This window comes from Chenopodium album, chromosome 9, assembly GCF_948465745.1.
Source record: "Chenopodium album chromosome 9, dcCheAlbu1.1, whole genome shotgun sequence".
NCBI classification, from domain to species: Eukaryota; Viridiplantae; Streptophyta; class Magnoliopsida; order Caryophyllales; family Amaranthaceae; genus Chenopodium; species Chenopodium album.
In genome coordinates, this window is record NC_137842.1 from 62,131,276 (window position 1) to 62,140,622 (window position 9,347).

The following is a 9,347-nucleotide window of genomic DNA, read 5'->3' on the forward strand; positions in this document are numbered from 1 at the left end:
AACAGCACGCCTCCACCTCCATCAACACGTACAGCAGCACGCCTCCACCTCCACCAGCGCGCACAGTCTTCCAACTAATTTAGGGTAAGTTTTTTATTTTTTTGTTAAAAATTGAACAATTATTTTGAAATATGTAATTCTATTATTTTCAATAGCATTTTGAACAATTATTGTTAAGAAAATTAAAGTCAAGGAATGTATATAATTTTACCTAATTTTTTTATTTTTGCATTGGTTGTTTATTTAGAAATTTTGAATACATATTATACATTAGAGTAATTTTGTATGTTTAGAGTAATTTTGAATACATATTATAGATTAGAGTAATTTTGCATTACCTTGTTCCTTAGTTGAAAAATTTGTATGTTTTAATGGGTTATTTTGAGGTTGATTTAATGATTAATTATGAATATAATAGAGATTAGTAAAAATGTTACTTAATTAGTTGAGTTTTTGTATGTTTTAATGTGTAATTTTAGGTTGTTTTAATGGGTAATTGTGAATATATTAAAGAATTAGTGACCTTGCTTCTAATTAGTTGTGAATAAATTAGAAAATTGTGAATAAATTAGAGAATTGTGATTACATTATAGATTTGTGAATAATTTAGAGAATTGTGATTAAATTAGAGAATTGTGCATAAATTAGAAAAATAGTGATATTGCCACTTAATTAGTTGTGAATAAATTAGAGAATTGTGAATACATTAGAGAATTGTAAATAAATTAGAGAATTGTGAATACATTAGAGATTTGTGAATATATTAGAGAATTAGTGACGTTGCTAATTTTTGTTTTTTTAATATATAGATTCATATGTGAATTGAAGCAAGAGTTTAATTAGCTTGAGAACTACGTACATATTGAGCTCAAGTGGGTAGTTGCTATATTGGTATGACTACTACTAAACTTTACTTAGCTATATTTCTTTCTATTCATCCATTTAATAAAAGTTTATTCATGAAATTGCAACTTGTGTATTGTTTAATTGCAAATAAATACAACAATATATAGAATACTTGAATTGCATCATCATATGTCTAGATACCTGTTCAAGGCTTTCTCATTAGGAGAAAGTCTTGAATAGTCCCCGGTTGGGACTGTTCTTGAATGTGTACTCTCACTTAGGTGGTGAATGTATGTTTTCTTTTCGATTTTAAGGAACATCTTGGCTTACCATTTCCTCACTATGTTCTCTGGGTACATATGTGGGTAATTAATTATCTACATCGTGTACTTGGAGAACTAGGGGGAAATGCTGCCGGATTTTCCTTAAAATTGGAAAGTTGACATACATTCACTAGTGAGAGTAGACATTCAAGGATGGGTTAGGTTGGAGTGCTAAGGACCCTTTGGAAACATGCATTTTTTCACTATATGAATGGTATATTCACGTTTTGTACTTGAATTTGATTTACATAAAATATGTAGCACTTACACATTATAATTATATGGTGCTATATATATGTTTAGGGACAATTTACTAAATGGAGAAGGATCGTGGTTGGATGTATGGTAGACGCGATACATTGGAATTTTGGAATGGGGTTCAAGAGTTTTGCGAGAGGGCTTTAGCTTATCAACGCACACTGGGAGGCAAAGGCCTTTATTGTCCTTGTGTTGATTGTAATTGTGTGAATGTGGTCGATAGTGTTGAAATCATTAGAGATCATGTATTATGTCGTGGGTTTAGGCAATTTTACCATGTGTGGATTTGGCACGGAGAAAGTGGAGAGTACAGTGGGGATCTTGATCGGAATGATGTGCGTGTTAGAAGCACTGAGATTCATGTGGACGAGGAATACGAGAATGATGAGTATATTGTTGATAATGGTGAGGATGGAGCCGATGAAGATCAGGCGGATGAGGTCGAGGATGAACAAGTGGATGAGATGTTGCAAGGTGTTGAAGGTGAAGTGTTTGAATTATTATCGGAGGCTTCCAAAAAGCCTTTGTATCCCGGGTGCAAAAAATACTCCAAACTATCGGCCGTGCTAACACTTTTCAACATTAAGTCGAAGCATGGGTGGACGGACATCAGTTTTACTTCTTTGTTGACCGCATTAAGTGATATGTTGCCTGATGGGAATGAAATTCCTAAGTCTTATTATTACGCAAAGAAGCTCATGTGTCCCTTTGGTTTGGAGTATAAGAAGATACATGCATGTCCTAATGACTGTATTTTGTATCGAAATGAGTATGAAAAACTGCAGGAGTGTCCACGATGCAAGCGGTCGCGGTACAAGCGCATGAGTTGCAATCCTGGCACGGAGGGACCTCCTGCTAAGGTGTTGTGGTATCTTCCCATTATTCCAAGGTTTAAGCGTCTGTTCTCAATACCAAAAGACGCTAAAAACTTGAGGTGGCATGCAGAGGGAAGAAAGAAAAACAAAATGCTGAAGCATCCAGCTGACTCTCCACAGTGGAAGAACATTGATTTGAAGTTTGAGGAATTTGGTAATGAAGTCAGAAATTTAAGGCTTGGGTTGTGCACGGACGGGATGAATCCATTTGGCACTCTTAGTACCCAACACAGCACATGGCCGGTACTTTTAGTGATTTATAATTTGCCTCCTTGGCTGTGCATGAAACGTAAGTATGTAATGCTTTCATTGCTAATAACTGGTCCTATGCAACCTGGAAACGACATAGATGTTTACCTTGCGCCGCTTATTGACGACTTGAGAAAGATGTGGGACGAAGGGGTTTCCGTTTTCGATGCTCATCAGAACGAGATGTTCACATTGCGTGCAGCCCTTATGTGGACCATGAATGACTTCCCTGCATATGGCAACTTGTATGGGTACAAGGTCAAAGGGAAAAAAGCATGCCCTATATGTATTGATGACACATCAAGCGTATACCTGACTCATTCTCACAAAGATGTGTACCTACGGACTCGAAGGTTCCTTAGGCGTGATCACCCGTACCGTAGGCAGAAAAAGGCATTCGATGGAACCGTGGAAGAGGATACTGCGCCTAGACCATTTACTGGTGCTGAGATTAGTGCTCGGGTGAAAGGGATACGAACGGTGTTTGGAAAATCAGAAAAAACTGTGGTCTCAGCTGCTCTGTTTAAGAAAGAATCAATATTTTGGAAGCTGCCGTACTGGAGAGAACATGACGTTAGGCATTGTCTTGATGTGATGCATATAGAGAAGAATGTGTGTGATGCTCTTTTGGGGACGCTTATGAATATCCCAGGCAAAACAAAGGACGGAAAGGGTGCACGGTTAGATTTGCAAGAGATGGGGATTCGTCCAGAATTGTGGCCTCAAGAAAAGGTTAGAAAGGGGAAGGAGCCGAGAATAGAAGATGAAAGTGTTTCGAAAAAAGGGAAGGAGAAGAGCAAGGGAAAGGGAAAGGCCAAAGATGCGTCAAAGAAGAAAGTTAAGGGTAAAGGGAAGGATGAAAAGAATTATTTACCCCCGGCTTGCTATACATTGTCAAGGGTAGAGAAACGTATGTTTTGTGCATGTTTGTACGGCATTAAGGTTCCATCAGGGTACTCATCTAACATGAAAAGATTTGTAACCTTAAATGGAGAATTGAAGCTGACAAGTATGAAATCCCATGATTGTCACATTATGATGCAAGTATTCCTACCAATTGCAATCCGTGGTATTCTACCGAAACACGTGAGGGAAGCGATTACAAGCCTTTGTTCGTTTTTCAATACAATTTGTAGCAAAGTTCTTGATCCTTGTACACTAGATGCTTTGCAAGCTGATGTGGCTGTGACTTTGTGCAAATTTGAGATGTATTTCCCACCCTCATTTTTTGACATAATGGTTCATCTGGTTCTTCATTTGGTGCGTGAGATTAAGTTGTGTGGTCCAGTGTTCATGAGGTGGTGCTACCCTTTTGAAAGACACATGGGTACATTACAAGATAAAGTACGGAACCGAGCTCACCCTGAAGGAAGTATAATGCAAAGGACAGTGGGTGAGGAGATATGTAACTTTGTGGCGGACTACATAGCCCTTGCTCAACCTATTGGTCTTTCTACTTCTCGACATGAAGGTAGACTTGATGGTCATGGCACAATTGGGTCGAAACGAATGTCACCAGACCGAGATCAGTTCTTACAAGCACACCTTTACGTGTTGCACCATGTTTCAGATGTGCACCCATATTTAGACGAGCACATGGCTTGTTTGCGTGCCGAATTTCCATCCAAAGGTGAAAGGGCACTTATGCAGTTGCATAATAAGAAATTTGTTGATTGGTTTCGTGAACGAGTAATGAGTGGATTGAATGATACTAATGTGACCGATACAGTACGGTGGCTTGCGTACGATCCTAGGGATGATGTCCGTTCATTTGAGGGATATGACATCAATGGGTACACTTTTTGGACCGAGGCTCGTGATTTGAAATCTTCCTCCACCCAAAACAGTGGTGTAACTCTTGTGGCATCGTCAAGGGAGTTTGCAAGTTCTAAGGATAAATCACCTGTCGATGCAGAGTTGTCATACTATGGTCGAATTCAAGAAATATGGGAGCTTGATTATTATGACTTCACGGTTGCTCTTTTCAAGTGTAAGTGGGTTGATAATATCAGGCATAACGTCAAACATGAGGACTTTACTCTTGTAGATCTTGGCCACTTGAATGATAGTGCGGAACCATTTATCCTTGCATCTCAAGCTAAGCAAGTGTTCTACGTAACTGACCCAATGGATTCAAAATGGTCTATAGTGCTAGCTGGCAAAAGAAGAATCCTAGGCATTGGAGATGTTGAGGATGAGGAAGAATATGATGCGTTTGATGATTCAGCACCTTTCACTGTTCCTAGACCTGGAGTACTAAATGACATAGACAACGAAGCAGGTTATATGCGATAAGACCACAACGAAGGAATTTCAGAATGAGGTAGTTTGATTAAAAGTTAGTAATGGTTTCATTGCAAATATAGTTTAGTTATCATGTATATAGGAGCATAAGTAGGCGAAAATGATATATTTGTAGTTTGAAATTGCCTAAGTGTACTCATTATCATGCATATACAAGGTTATAGGACCATAAGTAGGTGAAACTGGCATAAATAGCTTCTACTTAACCCAACTCCTTTGTTTTGTGTATGAACTAACATTTATTCATTCTAACAACCTATTTTCCATATGTAGATTGAAATTGGCATTTTGTACTCATTATCATGCATATACAAGGTTATAGGACCATAATAAGTAGGTGAAACTGGCATAAATAGCTTCTACATAACCATAATAACTATCATGCATATACTTTACTATACACCAATATTGTTTTATGATTGCTTTGACAGGTGCTTATATCTCATGGCAGACGATCATGATCCTACTTTGGTAGAGGACATTGACGATGATGAGTGTGAGGACGAGTACGAGGATGACGACTCCGATGATAGTGATTCTCCTTATGATGTGAATAAGGAGGATGACTTGGGTGAGCCAGAGGATCAGGCTCAAGATGAGTTCGAGTGTAGGCTTGACGATTTTGAAATGCCAGCTGAACGTGCACCGGCCATTGTAAATACAGCACGTGAGATTGTTGGTGAGAACCCGACTCCTGAAAGTCAAGGCCAAGGACAAGATGAAAACAACACAGGTGGTGGAGGGGGGGAAAAGGCACCGGCTGAAAGAAAAAGAAGGGGTCCGACGAGAAGCTTTAAGAAACCGGACGGTCCCATGGTCTTGGAGTATGACAACAAAGGCCAACCCGGGCCCAAATGGTGTCGACAATATGCTAATCAAGTTGGCTTATGTTCGCGGAAAATCCCCATTACACTTGTAATGCGGCAAGTACCTCCGGGTTTGATTCAAGCATTTTGGGATGATACAAGGGTAAGTGTGTTTTTGGCACATTTAGACAATTTAAGATACCTTAACCTTATGATTGTTTTTAAATAGAAACTAATAATCGGTTTTAATTTGTGCTTGTAGAGGCAGTTTTCTATTCCTAATGATCCCGAGAAGAAAAGGGTGTTTGTCTCTTTATTAGGGGAAATATTCAGAGGCTTTAAGACCAAGTTGACTAATCGGTGGATCCATAAGAAGAAGAAGGTGCAAACAAAGAAGAATAATGCCAAAGAGGATGACCATCTCCCGTGGCAAATATGGCCGACCGTGTCAAAAGATGATTGGGAAGAGTTCGTTAGAATGAAGAGTCAAAAGAAAGCCATTGTAAGTTTGTGTAAATCTGATGTCACTTGAATAATAGCTTGACACTTTTTGTATTAATGAGAATAAATTTTTTTGTTTTGTTGGAACTTCGAGAGCAAAATCAAGCGAATGCAGAAAAGAAGGAATACGTCCATCGTATGGGTCCTAAGACTTTTGCTGAAAAGAGACCTGAGTGGGCCGCTTCGGGTTTATACCCTAAAGCGCTTCTAGTGGCATCGAAGGAACCCTCTAGTTCCACGATCACTACATTGGTGAGTCGTGCCGGTGATTTCTTTTGTTCTCTCCATTCGTTTGATAAGAAAACCGGAAAATGGTTCATCAAGGGTCCGGAAGCCAAAAAACTGGCGGATAAGCTAGTAAGTTACCTATGAATTGTTGAAATTAAGTAACTTTTGCATCTAATCACTGTACAAACCATTAACTGTTTTACTGACCTCATTTTTCCTTATGCTATAGCTTGAGCACACTCAAGAGATGGTGGAGGGCAAATTTGAACCAAGTGTGGAGAATGACCCTTTCACCATGGCTTTGGGAAGGCCATACCATCCAGGACGAGTAGTAGGTTCGGGAGGGTCATTGCTTGGATGGAATAAGGTGATGGGTCCCGAATACACAAAATCGGGTAGATCTCGAGCCAGTGTTAACTCACCGGGGGAGTTGGATGCCAAGGTGGCATCAATTAAGGAACAAGTACGCAACGAGTTAGTTGGTGAATTGAATGCTTGGGCGAAGCTGATGAACTTACCGACTTTGTCGTTCCTCACTCATACCCCGGTCGACTCATGTTCTGAACCAAAAGGACAAGGAGAAGGTGATAGACATGGAGGAGATGAGATACGTGGTGAAAATGTGCCACCTGAGGTAAAATCAATTGGGTTATTAAAAGTTTTAAAATACCGAGTTAATTGAGATTTTAGGTGCAATGATTGATGTACTGTTGCAGGTTCCTACTCCTACACATGCGGACTCGAGGGAGCTTGAAAATCCAACACCGCCTGAATTTCCAGAGTTACAGGTGATTTGTAACCCTCTACCTTAATGAATTTTGTTATATCTATGCTGTTGTAAAGGTCCTATTTAACTATCTTCTTTTTATATATATACTTGTGTAGGAAGACACCCGGTGTGCACTTCTAGCCCCGGGGCATGCAAATAGTACCGTGTTGAGTTTGGTGGCGTATGGTAGTGCCCAACCGACGACGGGTGCTACGGCGGGGCCACATCATTACTCGGTTGGGATCGATTCAGTGGTTGCGGGGTTCGAAGACATCCCACTACCCGTACTGATAGAGGATTTTGAGATAACAGTGCTTTGGCAAGCTGTAGGTAGCTTCGTTGATTGGCCACGTGCATGGGTAAAATTGATTAATAAGGAGGTAAATTAGCTACTCACTTGACTATTTTCTTCATTTCTCAACTTATAAACTCCTTGCATCTCAAAACAACTCATAATCACATATTTATAAGTGTTTGTCATTTGAAATTACATTAAAATCGCTAAGTTCTAAGGTTTTGGGTCCAATTCATCAAACTAAAGCCACTTTGAGCCGAAATGGCTACTCACTTGCCTATTTTCTTCATTTCTCAACTAATAAACTTATACATTCTCAAACCATATCATAAATACATATGTATAAGTGATTGTGACATGAAATTGCATTACAGAAGCAAACTTCTAATGTTTTTGGCGCATTTCATCAAAATAAACCCAATTCGAGCCGAAATGGCTACTTACTTGCCTATTTTCTTCATTTCTCAACTTATAAACTCCTTGCATCTCAAAACAACTCATAATCACATATCTATAAGTGTTTGTCATTTGAAATTACATAAAAATCGCCTAGTTCAATTTTATTTTTTTTTAAAAAAATAAGCAACTTCCGCCGCACCGGGACACCCGAGGGAGCCGCCCCCGCTGCCGGAACAACAAAGGCAGCCCCACCGAGGCCACAGCAGCCCTGACAGGTGGCTGCCAAGGCTGTAGCAGCCACGGCAGGTGGCCGCCAGACTGCTGCAGCCTCGACAGGCGGCTGCCATGGCTGCTGCAGCCTCGGTTGGTGCTGCCTGTGCTGCTACAGCCATGGCAGCCGCCTGTCGAGGCAGCAGCAGCCCAGGCAGGCTGCAGCAGACTGGCAGCCACCTGCCGTGGCTGCAACAGCCTTGGCAGCCACCTGTCGGGGCTGCTGTGGCCTCGGCACGGGCTGCCTTCGCTGTTACGGCAGTGGGGGCGGCTCCCTCGGGTGTCCCGGTGCGGCTGCCGTTGCATTTTTTAAAAAAAAAATTAAACAATTTTCATCATTTCATAAAAAAGTAGCCATTTTGAGCCGAAATGGCTACTTACTTGCCTATTTTCTTCATTTCTCAACTTATAAACTCCTTGCATCTCAAAACAACTCATAATCACATATTTATAAGTGTTTGTCATTTGAAATTACATAAAAATTGCCAAGTTCTAAGTTTTTGGGTCCAATTCATCAAAATAAAGCCATTTTGAGCCGAAATGGCTACTCACTTGGCTATTTTCTTCATTTCTCAACTTATAAACTCCTTGCATCTCAAAACAACTCATAATCACATATTTATAAGTGTTTGTCATTTGAAATTACATAAAAATCGCCAAGTTCTAAGTTTTTGGGTCCAATTCATCAAAAAAAGCCATTTTAAGCCGAAATGGCTACTTACTTGCCTATTTTCTTCATTTCTCAACTTATAAACTCCTTGCATCTCAAAACAACTCATAATCACATATTTATAAGTGTTTGTCATTTGAAATTACATAAAAATCGCCAAGTTCTAAGTTTTTGGGTCCAATTCATCAAAAAAAGCCATTTTGAGCCGAAATGGCTACTCACTTGACTATTTTCTTCATTTCTCAACTTATAAACTCCTTGCATCTCAAAAAAACTCATAATCACATATTTATAAGTGTTTGTCATTTGAAATTACATAAAAATCGCCAAGTTCTAAGTTTTTGGGTCCAATTCATCAAAATAAAGCCATTTTGAGCCAAAATGGCTACTCACTTGGCTATTATAAGTGATTGTGAGTTGAAACTTATTATTTCTCAAACTATTTCAGATTTCCAATGGAAGCAAAACTTCAAAGAGAAAGAGGGTGGAGAAGCCTAAAAGAATTGATCAACCTAAGAAGAAGCTAAGTGAACAACAGTCCAAGAGTGAACAAG